This window comes from Ursus americanus, chromosome 4 (genome assembly GCF_024610735.1).
Source record: "Ursus americanus isolate L20-20 chromosome 4, mUrsAme1.1.p, whole genome shotgun sequence".
Lineage (NCBI taxonomy): Eukaryota > Metazoa > Chordata > Mammalia > Carnivora > Ursidae > Ursus > Ursus americanus.
Window position 1 is genome coordinate 98,659,594 of NC_142130.1, and position 27,342 is coordinate 98,686,935.

The 27,342-nt window shown below is 39.5% G+C and overlaps 1 protein-coding gene across 10 annotated transcripts in view; it reads left to right on the plus strand.

Annotated features, from left to right (window-relative positions):
- PCBP3 (poly(rC) binding protein 3) overlaps positions 1 to 27,342 on the plus strand; it is a 269,593-nt gene that overhangs the window by 22,030 nt on the left and 220,221 nt on the right. The window contains exon 1 of one of the 10 annotated variants that reach the window (XM_087861855.1): positions 19,261 to 19,316. The exons of the other annotated variants lie outside the window; for them this stretch is intronic. The gene's annotated coding sequence lies outside the window, so the exon portion shown is untranslated. Of the gene's footprint in view, positions 1 to 19,260; positions 19,317 to 27,342 lie in introns of those variants that run through there. 10 annotated transcript variants of the gene reach the window in all.

Sequence of the window (27,342 nt, forward strand, 5' to 3'; positions counted from 1 at the left end):
GCACAAGGAACCCAGTTTCTCTACATCCTCATCAGCACTTGCTAATTTCTGTCTCTTTGATACTAGCCATCCTAATGGGTATGAAGTGATACTCATTATCGCTTGGATTAGCATTTCCCTTATGATTAGTAATGTTGAACATCTCTGTATGTACTTATTGTCCATTGGTATATTTTCTTTAGAGAAATGTCTATTCATGTCTTTTGCCCATTTTTAAAGGGGTTGTTTGTTTTGTGTTGTTTGTTTTGTGTCCTTTGCAGGTGTAGTTTTTTTAATAGTCTATATTAGGTGATTCTAACTTCTCATGTCTTTGTGGATCTGTTTTTTATTTTGGGTTTTTTTTTTTTTCTGTGATATCTTCTGTTTCTTACGTGTAGTTTCTTATTTCTTTGTGTGTGCTAGACATTGTATTTGCAGAGTTATTTTGAGGGATAATTTGAGACCTAGGATGATTGTATCATTTTTGGAGAGCTTTAACTTGTTATCTCTAAGGTTCTTCGGTCTTAAAGGAGCCATCTTAATTCTAAGGCCAACCTTAGATGAGGGTGTGGTTCCTGGGAGGACTGGTTTGCTTTTCAGGACATCTTACCATTAGGGTTTAGACCTTTGTGGTTCTAATACAAGTTGAGGGCTTGTTTCTGAGAGTTCAATTCATGGTTTTACTTTGTGCCTCTAGCCCCCAATTTTTGGATTATTTAAGGTAATTTCAGCATCTCCCAAATGTTGGGACTTTGCACAGAAAATGGACTACTCTTTAAAGTAACAGCCCACTATTGATGTTCCTCATCAGTGATCAGCTCTCCTCTGCATGATTGGGTCTGGCTCCGTAGTTCTGGTTCTGCCATTTGCTACCCTAACCTGAACTTCCTTTTGTCCAGCTGGCAGATGGGGAGTACATCTGGTCACATGGCCCCACCTAAATGAAAGTGTGAGATTCGCAAGTATAGTCCCTGGTTGGCAGCTGTTTGGTGGACAGTCATTTTTGTCTCAGTATCCTCCTTGGCCACGAAAATACCCATGCACATCCTACTTTTGTAACCATTATACACTCTCCCAGGGAGACAATTAAGTCCAGATGTGACTCATGAGTTTTGGTGACTGAACTAACACACAGCATATCTGCTGCTTACACTGCACAGTAGTGGAGCTGAGCTGGGACAAGTGCAATTAAAACAACCTTCCATTTTGAAAGGGAGGGAATGGAAGATAAACATTAGTCCTTAGTCCAGAGCAAGAGTGACACCCTGTGGGCAGATATTATGAAAATGTCTGTCATGGGGCATCATGGGTGGCTTAGTCGGTTAAGTGTCTGCTTTTGGCTCAGGTTGTGATCTCTGGGTCCTAGGGTCAAGCCCCGTGTCAGGCTCCCTGCTCAGTGGGGAGCCTGCTTCTCCCTTTCCCTCTGCTCCTCCCTGGAGCTTGTGCTCTTTTGCGCGTGCACGCGCTCTCTATCTCAAATAAATAAATAAAAACTTAAAAAAAAAAGTGCCTGTCAGTGACTGGTAATCAAAGGCCACCCGGAACTCACCTTGCACCTATGATGGAGCAGGTGGGACCACACACCATGGGGAACCATGGGGCTTTGAGGTAAGTACTAGAAAGAACCTGTTACAGAATTTGGGCTTTGGTTGAGTGATTTGGGGGTGTTTTTTGGCTTGGACAAGGTTAATGCTTTGTCTGTTCTGATGTGATAATGGCAAGGTCTTGTCATGATCCATCCTGGTCCCACTATGGCCTGTGTCTGATTCACTCACTTCTGCTCTGGGAGTGTGGTAGGAAGAACTTCTGGCTATTGTCCTTCAGGACTCCTTGCCCTGCCCCTGGGAGGCTTGTCCTTGTCCTTTGTCCTCCATGGACATATCTGCCTGGGGCCTTGGGGAGATGTCTAACCTGGAGGTTGGGGGCTGCACAGATATCATAGCTTGCTTTCTGCTTGTGGAAGTTTAGAGACCTGAAGTTTGACAGTCATTGATTTTATTTTAGGCTCATTTTTCTTCGGCAATACAAGTCCCTCCAAATTCTGTTCCATGCTTTTGGGAGTTCCATGTGTTAATAGCTACATCCAGAGTTTTGTCCTGGTCTTGATCCTCCAGACTACTTCATATGTTTGCTTTCTTGTACCTGTGTCTCTCTTTCTACTTAGGGTTATCTTGAAGGCATGGCTGTGGGTGGGAAGGAAGCCCTATAATCTGATCTGTGTATACAGCTGAGCCCTCTTAATTGAGGAGTCTTTGTGGGCCTTTGCTTTTCAGAACATCTTCTACCTTTTATCTTACATTTTGGGTGCAGACAGGGTGGCTTTTCCCACTAGGTGACCCCATGTTTTTGGACTGCCTCTAGTTGCTTTCCTGTCTCTCTCAAGTTGACCAGTTTTTGCCTAGGATCATCTCTTTCTGCAATGTGACATTATGACGTTATGTTACCCGTAAGTGGGTAACAGTCACTCCAACTGCTGGCACCATCTTTTTCCTTCTCCCTGAGCTGTGATCTGCTTTCAGGTGATCACAGGAAACGCGTTGTAATGCATGAAACAGGGCTTCCTCATTACCAGCTGTTTTTATTATGGCATCACCCCTCTTCAGACAACCCATTTCGGTCTTAATTCATTTCTGTTGAAATATGTATTTAATGATAGAGAATTTAAAAGAGGAAGATTTCTGATCTAAACCCTTTGTTCGGGAATAATCTGACCCCTTTTCTATTTCTCTGTCTCTTGACCACTTGGAAATGAAGCCGTACACTTTTGGCAACTTTCTAGTCCACCATCATCACAAGGGCATAGTGTGGTAGTCCATCTTTCCTGCGTGTAACTGTATTCTTGTTGGAAAATCAAGATTTTCCTGATTTCTTACAAGAAGGAAAAATGAGACGCTTCAGTTTTTTGGGAATAAGGTGGGATATAAATAAGGTAAATAAAATCGATGAAGAAATGATTTCGAATCCAAATTGCAATGATGTAGAAGAATCACAAGGGCACCACTCTTTGCCCTGTGGTAGCCAGGGCCTTGGGGCCCTTCCCTTCCTCTGAGTGTGTTTTTGCTTTGAAAGAAGGGGGATGTGAGGACCTGGCCTATATGTCTCTTGGGGCCATTGTGGAAGTGAAATGAGATGATTGACATGCAAACACATTTATTTATTTTTTTTAAAGATTTTATTTTATTTATGTGACAGAGAGACAGCCAGCGAGAGAGGGAACACAAGCAGGGGGAGTGGAAGAAGCAGGCTCCCAGCCGAGGAGCCTGATGTGGGACTCGATCCCGGAACGCCGGGATCACGCCCTGAGCCGAAGGCAGACGCTTAACGACTGCGCTACCCAGGCGCCCCTGCAAACACATTTAATAGTAAAACTCTCTGGGTGGATAAGGCATTATTATTTCATCCTGAAGTACTTTGGTGGGATTAATAATTTATGTAGCACACTAAGTTCATCCTTTGAGGCCAAGTGCTCCTAATATAACGTACCCAAGCCAACCTTGAAAACTTAAAGCATTGCAGAGAGAAGAGGTTCAGTGAGTTGGGTGTTTTTCCAGAGAGTTCTGAGCTCTTCATAATTATCCTTAAGTGATTAAGAAATGGTCCAAAGGGGCAGTACTTCATAGAGAGTGCGGTTTATAGTTAACTGTAGTATGACATAGCTAATAATTATCTATAATACAATTAACCCTGAACAGCATGGGCGTTGGCGCTGACTGACCTCCCCAGCAGTTGAAAATCTGTGTTTAACTTTTATTTATGTGACAGAGAGACAGCCAGCGAAAAAATCTGTGTTTAACTTTTGACTCCCCCAAAACTTAACTGCTTATAGCTTACTGGTGACTGGAAGCCTGACCAATAACATAGCAGTAGATTTTTTAAAAATATATTTTATTTATTTATTTGTCAGAGAGAGAGAGTATGCAAGCAGGGAGAGGGGCAGAGGGAAAGGGAGAAGGAGGCTCTCTGCCGAGCAAGGAGCCCAATGTGGGACTCGATCCCAAGACCCTGGGATCATGACCTGAGCTGAAGGCAGACTGACTGAGCCACCCAGGTGCCCCAACACAGCAGTTAATTAACACATATTGTATGTGTTATATGTATTATACACTGCATTCTTACAGTAAAGGTAGTGTAGAGAAAAGAAAATTATAAGATTAAGAAAATTGTAAGGAAAAAATCATTAGGAAGAGAAAATACATTTACAGTACTGTACTGTATTTATAGAGAAAAATTGTGCATAAGTGGACCTGCACAATTCAAATCCATGTTGTTCAAGGAAGGGTCAATTGTATTTAGTGTCCCACACTAGTTGTTTGAGTTTTTATGGAATTTTAAGCATAGGATATTTTAAAAAAAATAAATTTTTTAACAGAACCACATTGCTTACCAATGTTTTTCATAACTCCTTTTGATTAAACTGTTGGTACATTTTCTAGAATATATTACCTCATTAATTACACAGATAATGAAGTAGATTGTATTGCTTACTAAAAAATTGTTTATCTTGTGGTAGCCACACTTCTCTAGGTGTACTTAGGAATCCGAAAGTTTCGGTTTAATGGTTTTTTTTTTAAATTTTTTATTATGTTTTGTTAGTCACCATACAGTACACCCTTAGTTTTTGATGTAGTGTTCCATGGTTCATTGTTTGCGTAATGGTCTTTTCAAATGCATGTGTTATCCTTGTGGATTAGCATGGAGGCTGATATTGAGAGAAGGTATGTAATAGCCGCTTTTAGCTCAGGGCCCAGGAATGAGGGTCCATGTGAGCATCTGTGACCTTGTTTTCACCACCCCCCTTCCCTACCTCCTGAAGCTCCCAAACCTGGACTCTAGCCCCCATGTGGCATTCCCCCCTTCCCCTGACACAGGTGGATCCCCAGGGGCCTCTTGCTCTTGGACATGCCCCACATGGCACCCATCATTTTTTTCTCCTCCTCTGGGCATCATTGTATTTCTGGGCATAGCTTCTCCTAGGCCAACAGTGATGCCCTGGAGCTGATAGAGTGTCCCTACTGCCTGCTGCTCTGTGGCAAGGTCCCAAGAGATTCTCCTATGGACAACAGAGCACGGTTGAGGTGCGGCTCTATGCTTTACTGGATTTGCTGAGGCTAGCCTGGCTCAGGCCTTCCTTCCTTTAGGCTCAGAAGTAAATGCCTGGGAGGAGTGGGATGTGGGGTCGGTTTAGTGGGCAGGCACTGTGGTGCCTCAGAATACTCCCCACCTCCTCTCTGATGCTGGGGCTGAGGTGCTCGGTGAGGCCTGTCTGCCCGGTGTCAGATCTGATTCAAGTGGGCATACCCCCTCAGACAGGCCTGGCTCAGTGGATGAGGCCCCAGCACCCACTGGGCAGAACACCAGTTGGAATGTCGAGCTGTAAGGGAGTCACAGTCCCTGTTGAACAGAGGATTAAATTTCACCGTGAGAGGGCAAGATTGTCTGATGAGTAGTCATGGTGCTCTCGGTTATGAACACCCGCAACAGTCAGGCTCAGGGCCAGTTGTGGTAGGCTCATTGCTTTGCCCCTGAAGGCAGACCTGGGACTCCAGCCCTCTTCTCAGCTCTGGAGCACTACAGGATGCCCCTGAGATCTGTGTTCTGTGGGCCTTTGGGACGCTCTAAAACCCTTTGAGGGGGTTGGTGAGGTCAAAACTGTTTTCATAAGGGTACTGAGCCATTATTTCCTTTCTCGTTGTGTTGACATTTGAGTTGATGACACAAAGCAGTAGAGGGTATAACTGCCGGCGCCTGAGCACCATCACGGCAGGGCTGCCAACTCTACTAATAGTCCTGGTGTCCTTTACCGCCGCCACTCGCATCTAAAAAGTCAACGTCGTTTAATATTGCCCTTGACGAAGCAGTAAGAATTATTTTATTAAATCTTGAGCACATCTTTTTAATATTCTGAGAGACAGAATTGGAAGTTTGCATGAGGCATGACTACAGATGGAATTACAACGATTGTTCTGAGGAGAAGCACTAGTGCAGGTCTTGGATCGGGAGCTGAGCTAGCTCCTCACGGAACACTGTTTTTATATTAAGGAATAACTGATGGACAAACTGTGGTTATTCAGACTTGTGCTTTTGGCAGACAGTGTCTGAAAATGAACTAGTGAGACTGCCACTTCAAAGGAGATAACTGTTTGTATTTGTTGCAACTGATAAAATTTGAGTTTTCAGTCAAAAATTAGAGTTTTGAAAAATTTGTGTCTGCCGTGGTGGGCTTGACAGCTTCCTGTTACTTAAAGATGTTTCTGGATGAACTCAGTGGTTGATATTAACAAATGTGATTTTTTTTTTTACTTTATATATTTAAATGGGAGATCTGCATAACCCAGTGGACCAGTATTTTCAAAATGACTAAAACATGGTGTTAAAACAATTATGTATGGGCAAACTATCTGTTCGAGGCACAAGGTTGATAGATAAGGGGCTTTAATATAATATAGTCCTAAAAGTTTATTGATAGGGTTTCAGATTTCACATTGCAACTAACCCTTAAGAAATGACCACTTGTCAAGTTTTGATGTTCTATCAAAGAAGAATGTCCACAGTAATGCGATAAACTTATAAAATGCTCCTCCTGTTTCCAGCCACATGTCTCTGTGAGGATAGGTTTTCTTTACACACTTTAACCAAAACAATGTATCATAACAGATTGAATGCAGAAACAGATATGAAAATCCAGCTGTCTTCTATTAATCTTGACATTAAATAGTTCCAGAAATTCTTCTCACTAATTTATTTTTGTTTTGAAAAATACAGTTATTTTTATAAAAAATGTTATTTTTGTCATTATGTAATGGGTTTATTATTCATTGTAAATGAATTACTGAATAAATAATCTTGAAATCTCTATGTGTTAATTTCATGTATTGTAAATATCAAAACAGATAGAACCCACTTAAAAAATACTTTGAGGGGCGCCTGGGTGGCGCAGTCGTTAAGCGTCTGCCTTCAGCTCAGGGCGTGATCCCGGCGTTATGGGATCGAGCCCCACATCAGGCTCTTCCGCTATGAGCCTGCTTCTTCCTCTCCCACTCCCCCTGCTTGTGTTCCCTCTCTCGCTGGCTGTCTCTATCTCTGTCAAATAAATAAGTAAAATCTTTGAAAAAAAATACTTTGAGGAAAGGAAAGGGGTCCTGAGTCCAAAAAGTTTGAGAATGACTATTAGTGTCATAGGATATTGTTGCTTGAGTAGAGACACAGGAGGTTTGGTGAGAACTCAGAATGCTGATGAGATATTTAGCTGTCCCCAAACACTGAATAAGGGAGAAGACTGAGTTGTGTTTTTTGTTTGTTTGTTTGTTTGTGAGTTGTTTATTTGTTTTTAGATAAAAATTAATAGGAAAGTAGGCTCAACAGAAGGACTGACTTTGGAAAGAAATTGTCTGAAGGATTCATTTCAACTTTAATATTGTAAATAATTTTAGAAATTAACATTGGAATTGGATTTTCAAGACAAAAGCCCTATAGGAGGTTCTGCTCTGTAATGAGAGATTTAGCCTGAACCGTTCTGTGAGTCAGCAACATGTATTAAGTACTGGTGTTATTAGGGGGTCATCGCCTCTGTGCTAGGTGCTAAGAAGGAGGTCAGAGGTAATGTAGATAGTTTTTCAGATCCTCAGGTTTTTGTTTGTTTGCTTATGTTTTCAGGAATTTATGAGGGAGAGAAGGTTGGTAGGACAAGATCTTAACTGAGATCTGCCTAAGAAAATAGACAGAGGGGACAGGGCAGCTGTGTAGAAGGGCCCTGTGCCAGAGGGAAGTGGGGCTGGCTAAGGAGGAGGGCAGGTTAGACCCTCTGGACAGGAATGTACCTTCGTGGCCTGGTGTCAGGAAGCAGAGCTTTGTTGGCTGGCTCACTCACATTTACTGGGTGCCAGTGGATAAACAAAGGTAGAGAAGCCTACCTACAGGCACCGGGGAGGTCATTGTGTCTGGGTGAGCTATATATACAGGGAATTGCCCCTGAGGAAGTGTGGGGACATGGGGCCCATGTGTCTGGGGTTGGGGGGTGCCCTGTGCTCTTCCCTGTTCTGTCTGAGCACCTCTCCCTGGGTGGGAACTTGGGCTGCTTCCAGTGCTCTTTATGGAAAGAACAGTAAACTGCTTCAAATGGGAAGTGGGGAGTAGGGAATTCTGATTAACTGCATATCCCTTTCAGTTTATAGACCATCATCAGAAAAAAATTTAAACCGTAAGATTAAGTTTCTGATTTATTACCTAGAATATGTTAAATATGATTGAATCTTTCTAAAGACAGGAATCTGCAGAGCCTTGGGGCCTTGTTGACCATAGCATGTTAGTGATTACTGCTCCTTCCAGATCATCTGGTTTAGATGTCTTGTCTCAGAGCAAAAGTGCCTGCAGGGCCACACTGTCATTGTGAGTGGATCCTGTCTCCCCGTTCCTTGGGGGGTAGAAATGAAATCAGAGACCTGGCTTCTTGTCCCCACTATGGCAAGCTGTGTGTGCCTTTGGACTCTTTGAATGCCTGTGTGTCTTTCTGGAAACTGGGTGTTGATGAGGTTGTTGTTAGAGACCAATAGGAGGAGGGGTGTATAATTGAGATGTCTGCTGGGGTGGAGTGCAGGGAGGGCATATTGAATTTCGGCTTACTGTCTCAATGCCATCATCAACCACCTCCCATCCCACCACACACAGAATCTCTAGGATGAAGGAATAATGCACTTACGGACAGTGACGTGGAATTGTGAGCCTTTGGGTCATTTGGGAGAGCCCTGGTCTCTCGTGCCTGGGGACTTATTTTCCGATGCCCTCAAAAGTGTGGTTAGGTGATCCCTACCCTCTAATGTCTTTCATTTCCTTGGTGTATGAAGATTTTCCTCCGTTTGTGGGCCATATTTGGGTTGCTACATAAAGCTCAGGGCTGTGGCAGGTGACATTAATGAGCCAGCTGGTCTTTAAATAGCACAGCTCCTATAAACAGAATCACCTATTTTATAGCCTGATAGTGAAGAAGATTGCTCACAGAGGATTCTGAATGGCTGGTAGAACATTAGAAAGGGAGTAAAATGCTCCTCACCCCGCCCCAGCCATGAGGCAAGACTGGCTGAAAACACACACACCACATCAGAGATACTTCCTTTGGGTTGGGCCAGAATCATTCCTCACGACGCATTAAACTCAGGTTGCATCAGAATGAAAAATGGCCAAGCCAGAATCTTCTCCTTGATTATCGGAAACTTAGTCATTTGTTCTCTGAGTCAGCTTAATGGCGTGTAATGTTCACATCACATTCTTTTGGGGCCGGGCCAAGAACCAGCTTGCTTGCCAGCATTTCAGCAATGAGCTAATCAGCCTTTTGGCTCCCACATTCCCGGCCAAGAGCTTCATTGGAATTGATACTTTCACTGTAGCAGACCGGAGTCCTTACAAAGATTGTGCTTTCTTTTCCTGTGTCACATGCTGGCCCTTGCTTTCATCAAGCGAGCCCTGAACCTTTGTCCTTCAGAAAGCTTTCCCAGGTGAGGTTCTGAGATGTGATGCTAGGAATTCAACCCAGCAAATAGTTTATTGAAAAGCTGTATGCTGGTGGCTGCTGAGGATATAAATATGGGTGAGAAATGGCCCCCACCCCCAAGGAGCAAGTAATCTGTTGTGGGGGTGAACAATTTACAAACACATATCTCCTCAGTACCATGAAGTGTCTGTTACACATTATCAGAAAAGCAAAGGAAGGTTGTGGGGCTTCGGAGTGGTGGGAAGAGAGGGATGAAAGAAGGCCTTCCAGAGGATGGCAATTTCAGCTTGATCTTGGAGACCATAGGATGGGGCTGGTGTGGTGTCTTTCCTGATCAGACAGGGTTCCTGCAAATGTGGGGTGACCCAATCAGGTGGAAGTCAGCCCCACGGGCAGTGAAAGAATTGACCTGAGGCAGAACAAAGGAGATAGAAGTTTATTGAATACACTGCAAGGCAGCAGTGGGCAGGACACCAAAGCTGACTGTCTGCCAAGAGGCAGTGGGTGGGGGCTGTATTTAAAGGGGGAAGGTGAGGAGGTATGGGACCGCAGGGGATTTTCCCTTTTTTGGTAACTCTGCCTGGTTGTAAGTGGCCCATTGGTTAGTTAGGGCCTATGGATATTTTGAGGTGGGTCACCTGATGGGCCTGTTTGTATTTAGCCAGGGGGTTGGAGTCACTATGGGCTTTTCTACATTACTCATAGTTCCAGTGTTCAAGCCTGTTGCCCTAAAGCACCCTTTCCAGCTGGCACACAATAGGTGTGCAGTAAGTGATAGGTACTATCCTTTTGTTGTCTAGACTTCTATTTTCTTTTCTTTTTTTTTAATTTAAATTCAATTAGCTAACATATAGTACATCATTACATCATTAGTTTCAGACACAGAGTTCAGTGATTCATCAGTTGCATATAACACCCAGCGCTCACCACATCCCGTGCCCTACTTCGTGCCTATCACCCACTTTCCCCATCCCCTCACCCTCCTCCCCTCCAGCAACCCTCCTTTGTTTCCTAGAGTTAAGAGTCTCTCATGGTTTGTCTCCCTCTCTGATGACTTCCCATTCAGTTTTCTCTCCCTTCCCCTGTGATCCTCTGTACTGTTTCTTATATTCCACCTGTGAGACTTCTGTTTTCTAATGAGTGCAATAGAAAAAAGTTGTCTTCCACATCTCTAGGGATTACCTTGTGAGGTCCAGACGAAATGACATGCTAAGATTCCTGGGGAGCAGTGTGTGGGGAAGGCAGGTCCCTGGTGCCTGGTACACAGCGACCAAGACATCTGAGCTGGGTGATGTCCAGCCTCCTCCTCTTCTGTTGCCACAGAACAGAGGAAACACCCTCTGTATGTAATTTGCAGAAGTTTGTAGTACACATCTGATGAATAAATGGGCTGTGGCTACATCTTCTGTCTCTGTCTCACTAATAAGACACTGTAAGTACGGAAACAAGCCGATTGTGAGTTTTAAAAAGTGTTTAAAAGGAAAAAGTAAAAAAAATCAGTTGCGTATTCTCAATAAATCTGTGCTGGAGCAGAATTTTAAAAAGATGTTTAGAGGACTTTTTATATAACGGCTGTGTAGTATTCCAGTGCACGTATATATCACACGTGTCTGTTTGTTCAGCTGTTCTACCACTGATGGGTATTTGGAATGTTTCCAGTTTGGGGCTATTAAGAATAAAGCTTCTCTGTACACCTGAAACTAATGTAACACTGTATGTTAAACTAACTGGAATTAAAATTGAAACTTAAAAAAAAGACTAATGCTTCTCTGACTATCCTTGTAGTCTTCTGGCCGATGTCTCACACATTTCTCTTACATATTTACCCAGAAGTGGACCTGTTGCATCACAGGTATATTTATTTTTAGTAGATAAATGCCAGACAGTTTTTCAAAGTAGTTGAACCAGTTCGTATCTAACCAACGATGAGTGTGAATTCAATTTCTCTACATCCTTGCCAGCACTTGCTGGTTTCTGTCTTTTTCACACTTTTCTGCAGGTTGTGTGGTGGCATCTCATTGTGGTTTTTATCTGCATTTTCCTGATCACTGATAACATAGGTTTTTTTCTCATACCACCAAGGAATTCTCTGACAGCAGCTGGGTGTCTTACAATTCAATTCAATCCTGACACCATCTACCTGGGGATACCATAATATCCCATAGGTTAAGGGCTCAGTCCTTAACTAGGTTAAGACTGCCCAGTGCCCCCCATCACTTTAGATGCCAATCAAAAGTCCAGGTTATTACTTGTGCTTCTGATGGGCTATAAATTGGAGGATCCCCCCCCCCCCCCACACCTTAGGTTCAATTAGTTTGCTAGAATGGCTCATAGAACTCAGAGAAACATTTACTTACATGTACCAGTTTATCATAAAGGCTATTAAATAGGATTTAGATGAACAGACAGATAGAAGAGATGCATAGGACAGGGTGTGTTGGAAGGGGCTCAAAGCTTGCATGCTTTCTGGGCATACCACTCTCACTACATCTTCAGATGTTTACTAACCTGGAAGCTCTCTGACATCTGTCCTTTGGGTTTTGATGTAGGCTTTATTACCTAGGCACAGTTGATTAAATCATTGGCCGTTGGTGATTGAACTCAACCTCCAGGCCCTCTTTCCTCCTAGGAGATCTGGGAGTGGGATTGAAACATCCCACTCTCTAATCACATAATTGGTTCCCCTGGTGACCAGCCCTTTCCTTAGGTGATGTAGGGGTTTTTCAAAAGTCCCCTCATTAACAGAACAAAAGGTACCTTGATCCTTTCATCATTTCAGAAAATTTAGAATTTTAGGATCTTTGCACCAGGATTGCCATGAAGACCTAGGATATCTATATTGTTATAGATATATCTTTTTATAAATCACAGTATCGCAGTTGATAATGTTGAGCACTTCTTTTATGTTATTGTCCATTCGGAGGTCTTCTCTGAAGTGCCTGCTCAGGTCTCTTGCCCATTTGTGATTGTTTTTTTTTTTTTTAATTTATTTATAGTAGTTTTGAAATGTTGGGCTTAATTCTACCATCTTGCTGTTTGTTATCTTTTTGTCCCGCATATTCTTTGTTCTTTTATTTCCTGTTTCTTCCCTTTATTTGACTTAATCAGGTATTTTTTATTCTATTGTTTTTATCTCAGATTCTTATTTATTCATTCTAGTGTTATCTTTTTAGTAGTTACTCAGGAGATTTCAATTCCATCATGACTTGTTATAGACTACTCTGATCTGGTCATATATTTTTTCTTCTGTGTGTGTTATAGATCCAACATGGTATCATTTCTGTTTTAAGTAGTCAATATTTTAAAATATTTGTTCATATATTTATTCTTTATGGTGTTCTTCATTCTTTCCTGTAGTTCTGTGCTTGTATTTGGGAATATTTTCTTTTAGCCCAGAGAACTTCATGAAAGTACTCCTATAGTGCAGATCTATTCACAGCAAATTCTCTTGACCTTTGTCTGAGAACACATTATTTTTGTGCCTTTATTTTTGAAAAATATCTTTGCTGGGTATAGATTGTAGGTTGATGGTTGTTGTTGTTTTGACATTCTAAATATGTCAGCATTTTCACTATGTTTTTTATGTCTTCTGGCTTTTATAGTGCTTGTTGAGAAATTAGCCTTTTGTTTTATTGTTGTTCGTATAAAAAGTAATGTGCTTTATTCTTTGCCGAATTTTAAAGATTTTCTGTCTTTGCGCCTGTGCATGTGCCTACATATGTGTGTATGTGCTTGGGTTTTATATTTATCCTGTTTGGGGTTCGTGGAACTTTTTGACTTGTGTAGAGTCTTTAATCAGGTTTGGAAAATTCTCAGACGTTATTCATTCAAATGCTGCTACTGCCCTGTTTTTTACCCCATCTTTCTTATTACACATTCGTGATGCTTTCTCATCCGTCCTACATATCTTTTATGCTCTGTACAGTGGTTTTCATTCTTTTTTATATTTTTTTCTGCCTGAACCTCAGTTTCAGATCCATGTTTCTGACAGTTTGAATATCTTCTTTTGGGTCTGAGTTTCCCTAACTGGGTCTTCAGTTCTTGCTGCTTTACTTTTAAGACATCAAATAAGTTCTTAATTGCAGATACTGTGTTCTTCAATTATAGAATGTCCATTTTATTTGTACTTTTCTGTAGATTCCAAGACTGTTGAAATTATCTTTTCATCCATTTGTTCACCACTTCCTGTTTTAAAACATATTAATCAGGGGCGCCTGGGTGGTGCAGCAGTTAAGCGTCTGCCTTCGGCTCAGGGCGTGATCCCGGCGTTATGGGATCGAGCCCCACATCAGGCTCTTCCGCTATGAGCCTGCTTCTTCCTCTCCCACTCCCCCTGCTTGTGTTCCCTCTCTCGCTGGCTGTCTCTATCTCTGTCAAATAAATAAATAAAATCTTAAAAAAAAAATAAAACATATTAATCATTTTTTCTTACCAAGTTTACTGAAGAATGATTTACATAAAATAAACTACATCCATTTAAAGTGTGTAACTGGTGAGTTTTGACAGTTGTGGACAACAAATGTGAGACAGCATTTTCATCACCCCCAAAAGATTCCTTGTGTTCCTTTACAGTCCATGCCTTGCTCTGTGTCTAGGTCCCAGGAAAACACAGATATACTTTTTGTCATTTTAGAACGGTTTATGTTTTGCATTATGTAATCATGTACTGTGTACTCTTTTTCTCTCCGGCTTCTTTCACTCAGTGTGATAGTTTTGAGATTCATCAATGTTGTGGGTATTAGCACAGTGTTGAACAGCCATGGTAAGAGTGGACAGCCTTGCCTATATGCTAGTCTTTCTTAGGAGGAAAGTATTCCATATTTCACCTTCAAGTATGAAGCTGGCTGTTGGTTTTTTGTAAGTGCCCTTTATCAGGTTGAGAAAATTCATCTGTTCCTATCTGAGAATTCTTATCATCAGTGGTTGCTGAATTTTGTCCAGTGTTTTTTTGTGTGCATCTATTGAGATAATCATTTGGTTTTTATTCTTTATTCTGTTATGTTGGAGGAGATAATCAAGAGGACATGTCCATGTGTTGACCCTTGAACTTCACTTGGGCAATCCATCGGATGCTCCTCACTCCCTCCCCTGTCCTTGGAATGTGTGCTCTGCCTCTTTGTTCCCATTGTGGGTGCTGTTCCAAGGACATAGCCTTGTTGAGTCCATCTGGATCAAGTATATGACTGAATCCAGCTAAGGCCTCTATATACACTTTTAACTGGCGGGCGGGCGTGGAGATCTACCTGTCCTATGGCTGCCCAAGACAGGCCTCATAAGGAAGCTCCCTTGCTTCTTATACCTGCCACCTACCAATTTGGAGTGGTTGGCCTGATCCTTTGCCCCCTTCTCTTCTGGGTATCTATATACAGGGGCCAGTTTGGGAACTACGTTTATGTGGTAAATTTCATTGAATGATCTTGAATGTTAAACCAACCTTGCGTTCTTGGAATAAACCTCATTTAGTTGCGATGTTTTATCTTTTTGAAATATTTCTGGGTTTGCTTTGAGAATGTTTTAAGGATTTTAGTGTCTAGTTACATGAGGAGTATTGGTCTGTAGGTTTGTTTTCTCGTAATGTCTTCATTTGGTTTTGGTATCAAGAAAATATTATCTCATAAAGTGAGTTCAGTGCTCTGTCTTCTGTTTTCTGGAAGAGTTTGTGTAGAATCAGTATTATTTGTTTCTTGAATGTTTGGTAGAATTCACCTGTGTAGCCCTCTGAGCTTAGTGTTTTTAACTAGGAATTGACTTTATATAATAGATCTGAGCCCATGTAGGCTCTCTGTTTCTTCTTGAATGAACTTTCATCGTTGTCTTTCAAGGAATTTTACCAATCTTTCCAAGTTGAATTTGTTGGCTAAAGTTGTTTAGGATATTCTTTTATTATGCGTTTATTGTCTATAGGACCTGTAGAGATAATTCTTTCATTCTTGATATTGATGATTTATGTTCTCTTTATTTTTTTATCTTGATCATTCTAGCCATGAGTTTATTATACATTTATATATTTTGTTGATGTTTTCAAAGAACCAACTTTCAGTTTAGTTTATTTTCTCCAAGTCTGTTTTAAATTTTGTTGATTTCTACTCTTTATTATTTCTTTCCTTCAACTTACTTTGAGTTTACTTTGCTCTTTTTTTGTTTTAAGCTCCTTTGAGGTAGAATCAAAGGCCATTGTTTAGAAATCTGTAGTTTGTCCCTGAACTTGAGAGTGGCCTTCCTGGATTCTAGATTTAGATACAAGTCCCTATCTTTTCAGTCCTGAAAGTTCAACCAACTAAAGATTTTGAGCTCTGCCATAAACTGAGTGGTGTAAAATCTGGCAAGACTTGAGGGGTAGATGGACTGGGGACTGTTGAAGGCCCTTTTCCTTTCATGTGACTCTGTCCTCTAACACCTGGAAACATAGGAAGAGATGTCAGTCCATCTTGCTGCCGAGTCCCCTCACCTTTTTCACAGTCCCAGAACTCAGCAGTTGTTTGGTGGGGGGAACAAGCCTTGTCTTTTGGGACCCTTAGTTTCGAGTCTGTTGAAGCCCCCGTGACTGCAAAGAAGTTCTGCTGGTTTCCTTTCCTCCCATAGAATCCCTTAGCTTAGACCAAGCCCGATTCTTAGCCAATGTTCAGAATTAGTTGCTTATTTTTAGCTTATCTAGAAGGACTCTTCCTTGTGTAGAATTTTAATTCATATAATCTTCATTGTTCTGATGGTTTTAGAAATAATAGTTGTTGCAGTTTATCATTTAAAAAATAATCTGCTTGTTCCATTGATAGTGTTGCCCTGCTCTGACCTACAACATTCTACTTGAAGGCAGAATTCCCCTCCCCCACTTTGATAAATCAAATGCATCTATTTTAAGTGTACAGTTTAATGAATTTTGACATTTGTATACTGCAATGTAACCACCACCACAGTCAAGATATAGAACATCATCCCCAAAGGTTCATGTAATTGTACAGTGTGTACTGGCTTCTTTTTTGTGTTTGGCTTCTTTCTTTGAACATCTCTGTTTTTGAGCTTAATCCATGTTGTGCTGGATGTGTTTTGTTCCTTTTTATTGCTAACTGGTATTCGGTTGTATGGTATATTGGTTTACTTGCCTCTTGATAGACATTTGGATTGTTCCTAGTTTTGACTATTATCAATAAAGCTGCTGTGAACACTTGTGTACATGTCTTTTGTGTGGGAATATGTTTTCATTTCTCTTTGGTAAATAGGGAGGCTAGGTAGTATGGTCAGTACTATATTAAGTGGTTTTATAAGGATCTGCCAAACTGTTTTCTAACGTTCTTGAATGATTTTTACACTCCCTCTAGGCATATATGAGAGTTCCAGTTTACTGCCATTTGTATCTACGTTGGTTATTTTCATTTTATTTTAGCCATTTTATTAGATGTATATTATATTTCATTGTGATTTTAGTTTTTATTTTCCTGAGGACTAATGATGGCAAGCCTCTTTTTCATATGCTCCTTTAGCTGGTTGTATGTCTTCTGTGATGTGTCTGTTGAAATATTTTGCTATTTTTTAAAATTGGCTGTTGTTTCTGTATTGAGTACGAAAGTTCTTTGTATATTCTGAATACTAGTCTTTTTTTCAGACATGTATTTGAGAAATATTTTTTTTTCTATTACTTGCCTTTTCATTTTGTAACAAGTGTCTTTCAGATAGGAGAATTTTAAAGTTTTGATGGAATATAAATGACCATTTTCCTGCTTTGATTGGTATATTGCTTTTTTTTTTTAAATGTATCAAAGAAATCCTAGTCTACCCCAAGGTCAGAAAGATTTTCTCCTTTGTTTTAGTCTAGAAGTTTTATGGATTTAGCTTTTACATTTCAGTTAATTGTTGTGTATGGTGTTAGTTAAGAATCCAGATTCATTTTCTTTTTCTTCATGTGAATACCTGGTTCTTCTGAAATAGTTTGTTGGAAATTCTTTCCTTTCCCTGTTGAAATGCTTTGGCAACTTTATCAAAATCAGTTGATCATACATGCTTGGGACTATTTTTAGACCCTATTCTCTTCCATCTATAAGCCTATTCTTATGTTGATAATATCACACTGTACTGATTACTGGATATTTGAAATCAGGTATATTTTTTTTTCTTTTTAAAAATTCTGATTTTATTAATTTGACGCTCTCTTTAAAGCTATGTTCATTTAGACATTTTTTGAACCTTACTTTTTTTTTTTAAATTATGTTCAGTTAGCCACTGAAACCAGGTAAATTAAGTCCTCCAACTTTGTTCTTTTTCCAAATAGTTGTGACTATCCTAGGTTTTTGCATTAAATTTTTTTTATTCTAGAATCAGGCTCTCAACTTCTAAAAATTTTGCTAGGATATTGATTGAGATTACTTTGCACCTATGTATCAATTCAAGGAGAATTGACACCTAAACAATAGTGAATGCGCCAACCAATTCAAATTATAATCTCTCCTTTTATTTGTTTTTATTTTTTTTTAAGATTTATTTATTTGAGAGAGAGAGAGAGGGAGGAGTATGGGGGAGAGGTAGAGGGAGAGAGAAACTCAAGCAGACTCTGTGCTGAGCATGGAGCTGGAGGCGGGGCTGATCTCATGACCCTGAGACCACGACCTCAGCCAAAACCAAGAGTCGGAGGCTTAACCAACTGTGCCACCCAGGTGCCCCATAATCTCTCCTTTTATTAAGTTTTTAATTTCTTTTGGCAATATCTTGAAGTTTTCTTCCAGTATACAAATCTTGCACATATTTTCTTAAATTTATCTCCTCAAATGTTTCATGGTTTTGGATGCTATTATAAATGTTAGTTTTAGGAGATTTTCATTTCTTTTTTTGTTTGTTTTAAATATTTATTTATAATTTATTGGAGAGAGAGAGAGAGAGAGAACGTTAGCAGGGGGAGGGGCAGTGGGAGAGGGAGAAAGAGAATCTCAAGCGAACTCCCTGCTGAGTGTGGAGCCAATGCAGGGCTTGATTTCATGACCCTGAGGTCATGACCTGAGGTGAAATCAAGAGCAGGTCACTTTAGCCACCTGAGACACCCTGGTGCCCCAAGAGATTTTCATTTCCAATTGTTAGCTAATGTATAGTTTTTTTGTTTTGTTTTGTTTTTGTTCTTTTTTTTTTTTTTTGCTTGTATATTGAACTTTTATCCACAATTTAGGTAAAGTCACTTATTAGTTTTAGCAATCTTTTCCCCTATGATCTTGTCATCTGCAAATAAAGATAGTTTTACTGGGGCGCCTGGGTAGCGCAGTTGTTAGGCAGCTGCCTTCGGCTCAGGGCGTGATCCTGGCGTTCCAGGATCGAGTCCCACATCGGGCTCCTCCGCTGGGAGCCTGCTTCTTCCTCTCCCACTCCCCCTGCTTGTGTTCCCTCCCTCGCTGGCTGTCTCTCTCTGTCAAAATAAATAAATAAAATCTTAAAAAAAAAATAAAGATAGTTTTACTTACTGATTTCCACTATGTATACCTTTCATGTATTTTTTCCCACCTTATTGTCTAGGACCTCCAATATAAAATTGAATAGCAGTGGTGAGAGTGGATCTTCTGGCCTTGTTCTTTAACTTAGGGGTAAAGTGTTTAGTTACTCACCATTAATTATAATGTTAACTGTAGGTTTTTCATAGATCACTTTATCAGCTTGAGGAAATGCCCTTCTCTTTCTTCTTTCCTAAATTTTTAATATTTTTATCATGAATATTTGTTGAATTTTGTCAAATGCTTTTTCTTTCTTTATTGAAATAGTCATAGGTTATTTTTCCTTTGTTCTGTTAATATTTTAAATTGCATTTGGTGACTTTTGGATATTAAAACAAATTTTCATTCCTAGGTTGAACACTACTTGGTCCTGATGGATTTTTGAAAATGTATGTATGTATGTATCCATCTGTCTTCCTGAGTTTGATTTGCTAATACTGTTAAAAGGACTTCTATATCTGTAATCAAGAAGGAAATTGTTCAGTTTTCTTTACTTGTGTTATCTTTACCTGGTTTTGTGATGGGATAAAGCTGATCTCATTAAATGTATTGGATGGTATTTTTTCCTCTATTTTTTGAGAGTTTATATTGAATTATGTTATTTGTTTCTTAAATTTTTGATAGAATTTATCTAGGCTTCAAGTTTTCTTAGAAGATTTTTAATTAGTAACTAACTATAGAGTTTGAATGAAAACTTGAAACATTAAACAAAAAAGAATTTAGCTTTTTAAACCTTTTCAGATTTTTGTGTCCTGAGTCAGTTTTAGCATTTCATGTTTTGTAAGGTATTGATTTTTTTCTAAGTCATCAATTTCAGTGACAAAATTTCTTCTTATATTGCATAATTATCTTTTTCATTATCGAAAGATCTGTAATGATGTTTCCTCTTTCACTACTGAAATTTGTAATACGTGTTTTTTCTCTTTTCTTGATCAGTCTAGCTAGCAGTTAATCAGTTATATTGACTTTTTCAAATATATAGATTTTGCTTTTATTGACTTTTCTGTTTTGTCTGTTTTTCTTTTTATTGATTTTTATTCTTAACTTTATTATTTTCTTCCTTCTACTCACTTTGGATATACTTTGCTGTTATTTTTCTATCTTATTAAGGTAGAAGCTAAGATAGTTGATTTTGGATTTTTTTCTCATCTGATATTAGGATTTAGACCTATATATTTCCCTCTAAACACTGGTTTAGCTGCATCCTGCGTATTTTTTCAACTTTTATTTTGAAATAATTATAGACTCATAGGAAGTTGCAAAAATAATATAAAGAATCCTGTGTATCCTTCATGCACTTTCTCCCAATGGCAACATCATATATAACTGTAGCACAATATCAAATTCAGGGAATTGACATTGAAATATTGATATATTGACATTGATACACTGTTACTAGACCATAGGCATTATTCAACTTTCATCGTATTTTTTATAAAGATTTTATTTATTTATTTGACAGAGAGAGACAGCCAGCGAGAAAGGGAACACAAGCAGGGGGAGTGGGAGAGGAAGAAGGAGGCTCCCAGCGGAGGAGCCTGATGTGGGGCTTGATCCCAGGACCCTGGGATCATGCCCTGAGCCAAAGGCAGACGCTTAACAACTGAGCCACCCAGGAGCCCTGTCATCGTATTTTTATTTTTTATTTTATTTATTTATTTATTTTTTGTCATCGTATTTTTAAACTGCATATTTCTCTGTGTGTGTGTGTGTGTGTGTGTATGTGTGTGTACATTTTTATGAACTTTTATTCCTTGTATAGATTTGGGTAGTCACCACCACAGTCAAGACACAAAACTGTTTCCTCACTACAAAAACTTCCTGTACTTCCTCTTTGTATTCATGCTCATTCTCCATCCCACCCCTTGTCCCTAACCCTTGGAAACTACTAATCTGTTCTCCATCTGTATCATTTTATTATTTTGAGAATGTTATATAAGTGGAATCACATAATATGCCTCCTTTAGGGGTTAGCCCCCTACCCCCACCCAAATATAATGATCTTGAAGTATTTTCAGATTGCTGCAGGCATCAGTCATTTATTCCCTTGTATTGCTAAGTAGTATTACATTGTATGGATGTACCAGATTTTGTTCAACCATTTACTCATTGAAGGGCATTTGGATTATTTCCAGTATTGCTATTAAGAGTAAAGCTGTTTTGAACACTCATGTACAGGTTTGTGTGTGTGTGTGTGTGTGTGTGTGTGTATGAACATAAAATTTCATTTTCTGGGACAAATGCCGCTGAGTACAACTTCTGAATCATGTGATGGTTGCAGGTTTAATTAGAAGTGCCAAACAGTTTTCCAGATTGGCTGTATCATTTTACATTACCACTGGAAATTTATGAGTATCCCACATTTTTACTGCCTTGTATGTTCATTTTCAGTCAGTTTAAAATATTTTCTTAAATTCCTTTTAATATCTTCTTTGTTTCCTGGGTCTTTTAGAAATGTGGACTTTTATTTACAAATATTTAGAGTTTTTCTAGATAATCCTCTTGCTGATTTCTAATTTAATTTTTTTATAGTCAAAAATATACTTTGTAGGGGCGCCTGGGTGGCTCAGTCTTTAAGTGTCTGCCTTCGGCTCAGGGCGTGATTCCAGAGTCCTGGGATTGAGCCCCACATCGGGCTCCTCTGCTGGGAGCCTGCTTCTTCCTCTCCCACTCCCCTTGCTTGTGTTCCTTCTTTCGCTGGCTGTCTCTCTCTGTCAAATAAATAGATAAAATCTTTAAAAAATATATACTTTGTATTATTTCGAATTTTTTCTTGTTCACTTGAAGTTAGTTTGTATTCTTTAGTTATTGGCTGCAGTGTTCTAAAAGTTTTAGTTAGGACAATTGATTGGTGGTATTAAGTCTTCTATTCTCTTATTGATTTCATATCTACTTGCTTTATATAGTACAGAGAGATGTGTTGCCTTATTTCTACTTTTAATTCTGTCAATTATTGTGTGCATCCGTATGCAGGATCGGTGTGTCTTAATAGATTGACATTTTATCATTATGAGATGTCCTTCTTTCTCTCTGGTTAGTGTTTGTGTGATGGAAAAATATCTTTTTCCATTCTTTTTCTTCTGCTAGATTTATGTCTGTATCTGTTTTTTAAGATTTAAAAAATTTACTTATTTTAGAGAGAGAGAGCAGAGGGAGAGGGACAAGCAGACTCTACGCTGTGTGCAGAACCCAGTGTGGAGCTCAATCCCATAAGCCTGAGATTATGACCTGGGCCGAAATCAAAAGTTGGATGCTCAACCAACTGAGCCACCCAGGCACCCCAATTTGTGTCTTTATTTTTAAAGTGGGTTTTCTTTTTTTTCTTTTTTATTATGATATGTTAGTCACCATACAGTACATCATTAGTTTTTGATGTAGTGTTCCATGATTCATTGTTTGCATATAACACCCAGTGCTCCATGCAATACGTGCCCTCCTTAATACCATCACTGGGCTAGCCCATCCCCTCACCCCCCTCCCCTCTAAAACCCTCAGTTTGTTTCCTGGAGTCCATAGTCTCTTGTGGTTCATTTCCCCCTCTGTTTACCCCCCCTTCATTTTTCCCTTCCTTTTCCTAATGATCTCCCTGATACTCCTTATGTTCCACAAATGAGTGAAACCATATATGATTGTCTTTCTCTGCTTGACTTATTTCACTTAGCATAATCTCCTCCAGTTCCATTCATGTTGAAGCAAATGTTGGGTAATCATTCTTTCTGATGGCTGAGTAATATTTCATGGTATATATGGACCACATCTTCTTTATTCATTCATCTGTTGAAGGGCATCTCGGCTCCTTCCACGGTTTAGCTATTGTGGACAATGCTGCTATGAACATTGGGGTGCATATGGCCCTTCTTTTCACTATGTCTGTATCTTTGGGGTAAATACCCAGTAGTGCAATTGCTGGGTCATAGGGTAGCTGTATTTTTAACTTTTTGAGGAACTTCCCCACTGTTTTCCAAAGTGGCTGTACCAACTTGTATTCCCACCAACAGTGTAAGAGGGATCCCCTTTCTCCACATCCTCTCCAACATTTGTTGTTTCTTGCCTTGTTAATTTTTGCCATTCTAACTAGTATAAGGTGTTATCTCAATGTGGTTTTGGTTTGAATTTCCCTGATGGCTAATGATGTTGAACATTTTTTTCATGTGTCTGTTAGCCATTCTTATGTCTTCATTGGAAAAGTGTCTGTTCATATCTTCTTTTTTTTTTCATATCTTCTGCCCATTTTTTTATTTGATTATTTGTTTCTTGGGTATTGAGTTTGGGTATAGATCTTGGATACCAGCCTTTTATCTGTAGTGTCATTTGTAAATATCTTCTCCCATTCTGTGGGTTGCCTCTTTGTTTTGTTGACTGTTTCCTTTGCTATGCACAGCTTTTTATCTTGATGAAGTCTCAAAAGTTCATTTTTGCTTTTGTTTCCCTTGCCTTTGGAGACGTGTCATGAAAGAAGTTGCTGTGGCCAATGTCGAAGAGGTTACAGCCTATGTTCTCCTCTATGATTTTGATGGATTCCGGTCTCACATTTAGGTCTTTCATCCATTTTGAGTTTATATGCTTTTTTTGTTTCCTTGTAGGTCTAGTAACTTTAATTGGATGGTAGACGTCATAAATATTACAGTTAGTGTCTGGATTTTGACATTTTTTACAAGAGTGTTGTACTTTGTTCTTTCAGGCAAATGGGTTACTTGTAGATTGACTTGATATTTGTTAATGTTTAATTTTAAGGTTTTTGGGTTCACTGTAGAGTATCTTTTACTCTAGGGCTAATTTAGCCCCATTATTGAGCTGCAGGCTTTCTGCAGTCTCTATTTATTGCTGTGGTGGTTCAGCTGGGGCTCTCAACTCAGGCTGGTCAAACTATGTCTCTCGATGCTTTGTTGAGCAATGAGAATTGTTTAGCTTATAATTCTCTGGTCAGTTTTCCCTCACCTCATTGACTTTCATGTGTTGCTTTGGACTCGGCAACAGATGAAGGGGACTCCCATGCAGATTTTTGGAGCTCTTTTTATGAGAGGCTCTTCTCTTCAGAGCCTCTCTGCATATCTCCTCTTCATAATCTCCAACTGCCTCAGCCTCCCTGAGCTCTGATATCTTTCACCAACTCAGTATGCTGTGATGTTCTGCTTGGGTTCCCCACTTTGCCATGCAGTCTGGAAAGTGCTTTAACTAAGAAAGTCAAGGCAATTATAAGGCTTTTGACAGTTTTTTGCAGACCGTTGTCTGAAATTAGTTGTTTCATATGTATTTTTTTTCCAGTTTTCTGATTGTTCACAGACAGAGGGTAAGTCTTACCCGGTTAATTCATTATGGGGAGAAGCAAAGTTCTCTTTCCTTTAAAAAAAAAAAATTAAAAAAATTTTTAAAATCATAAAATACACATAACAAAATTTACTATCTTAATTATTTTTAAGTGTACAGTTCAGTGATATTAAGTGTATTCACAGAGCTGTGCAACTATGACCACCATCCATCTCTAGAATTCTTTTTATCTTGCAAAACAGAAACTCTGTACGCATTAAATAATAGCTGCCCATTTTCCCCTCACTCCCAACACATGGGAATGACCATCCTACTTTCTGTCCCTATAAATGTGGCTACTCTAGGTACTTCATATAAATGGAATCATACAGAATTTTTCTTTTGTGACTGGCTTATGTCACTTCCTTTTATTTTTAAGGAAGGTATATCGTTTGGTCTTTGTAATGTTAAGATGATGGTTTGCAATACTCAGAATGTTTAAGCCAACAGCTGATAATGGTAGAGTGGGAGGAAGATATGTTGGTGTGGTTTTTTAAATTTGTTTATTTTTTTTGGTTGGGAATAGAATTTTGTTTTTATTTCATAGCTTGACATGTACTTAACCTCATGTAAGATTCTTTAAAAATATTAAGGATGAAGAATTAAACTATAGTACTGCCCACTCATATTCTTTTGGCGTAAAGGACATTGTATGTTCACTGAATTCAGTGATTCTCTGTTTCTCTTATAAGTTAAACTTACATTTTTCCCTGCAGGTGACACCATCAGGACTGCCTAAGTTTCATTAATTCTTATCTCTTAGTTACATATACTTCTGCAGGACCTTATTTTAAAAAAACTTTAATGTAAAGAGCTTTATTGATTCTCCTGATTGTCCTCTTTAAGACTTAATATCACCTCCCCGAGAATTATGTCCTGATATCCCATCCAGTATAGAATTTGCCATTCCACTGTGGTATTCTATATATTTGTCTATGATCTCCTCTTAAAATCCAATGTACTTATTATGTTTATGTCTCTCCCTACAAGTCCTATTCTCTAGATCTCCTTATTTTGCTATATCTAATCCAAAGTAGAGATTAATTTAGGGAAGAAAAGGCATCATTATCCTCAATTATAGTTGAAGTGAGTGACTCACCTAAGTCTCAGGTCTACATTTATTGTCTCTAATGCCTTCCTGTTCTTTCTTGAACCTACCGCATCTGGATTTTTCCCTATTATTTCACAAAAACAGCTTTGTCAGAATCACCAAAGACTTCTTTGACTTTGCCAAATCCAGTGGTCAAGTTGCAGTCTTCATCTTACCTGGCTTGTCAGCAGCATTTGAATCCAGGTTTTTGCTCTTTCCTCCTTCCTCCTAAAAACACTTTTCTTTATTTGGCTTCTAGGACACACTTCTGTCCTAACTTCTCTTAGCTCTCAGACTGCTTCTTCTCAATATGTTTTTGCTGGCTCCTTCCCATATCCCAGTCCTCATTGGAGAGCCCAGAGCTTACTCGTCTCTTTCTACCTCATTCCCTTAGTGATCCCACCTGGTTTCATGGCTTTAAATACCACCTCTAGATTTTAAGTATATCTTTCCAGCCTGAACCCCAGCCCCGAAACTCCAGGCTCATATTCATCTGCCTACCTAACACTGACATTTGGCTCTATCATGGGCATTTCTTTTTTTTTTCTTTTTTTTTAATGATTTTTTTATTATATTATGTTAGTCACCATACAGTACATCCCCGGTTTCCGATGTAAGGCTCGATGATTCATTAGTTGTGTATAACACCCAGTGCACCATGCAATACGTGCCCTCCTTACTGCCCATCACCAGCCTATCCCATTCCCCCAACCCCCTCCCCTCTGAGGCCCTCAGTTTGTTTCTCATAGTCCATAGTCTCTCATGTTTCATTCCCCCTTCTGATTACCCCCCCTTTCTTTATCCCTTTCTTCCCCTACCGATTATCCTAGTTCTTATGTTCCATAGATGAGAGAAATCATATGATAGTTGTCTTTCTCTGCTTGACTTATTTCACTTAGCATTATCTCCTCCAGTGCCGTCCATGTTGCAGCAAATGTTGAGAACTCGTTCTTTCTGATAGCTGAGTAATATTCCATTGTATATATGGACCACAACTTCTTAATCCAGTCATCTATTGAAGGGCATCTCGGCTCCTTCCACGATTTAGCTATTGTGGACATTGCTGCTATGAACATTGGGGTGCATATGGCCCTTCTCTTCACTACGTCTGTATCTTTGGGGTAAACACCCAGTAGTGCAATGGCTGGATCATAGGGTAGCTCAATTTTTAACTTTTTAAGGGACCTCCACACTGTTTTCCAGAGTGGCTGTACCAACTTGCATTCCCACCAACAATGTAGGAGGGATCCCCTTTCTCCACATCCTCTCCAACAATTGCTGTTTCTTGCCTTGTCTATTTTTGCCATTCTAACTGGCGTAAGGTGGTATCTCAGTGTGGTTTTGATTTGAATTTCCTTGATGGCTAATGATTTTGAACATTATTTCATGTGTCTGTTAGCCATTTGTATGTCTTCGTTGGAAAAGTGTCTGTTCATATCTTCTGCCCATTTTTTGATTTGTTTATTTGTTTCTCGTGTATTGAGTTTGAGAAGTTCTTTGTAGATCTTGGATACCAGTCCTTTATTTGTAGTATCATTTGCAAATATATTCTCCCATTCCGTGGGCTGCCTCTTAGTTTTTCTGACTGTTTCCTTGGCTGTGCAGAAACTTTTAATCTTGATGAAGTCCCGTAAATTCATTTTATCTTTTGTTTCTCTTGCCTTTGGGGATGTGTCATGAAAAAGGTTGCTTTGGCCGATGTCGTAGAGGTTGCTGCCTATGTTCTCCTCTAGAATTTTGATGGATTCCTGTCTCACATCGAGGTCTTTCATCCATTTGGAGTTTATTTTTGTGTATGGTGTGAGAGAGTGGTCAAGTTTCATTCTTTTGCATGGAGCTGTCCAATTTTCCCAGCACCATTTATTGAAGAGACTGTCTTTTTCCCACCGGATGTTTTTTCCTTCTTTATCAAATATTAGTTGCCCAAAGAGCCGAGGGTCCATTTCTGGGCTCTCTATTCTGTTCCATTGGTCTATGTGTCTGTTTTTGTGCCAGTACCATGCTGTCTTTGTGATCAC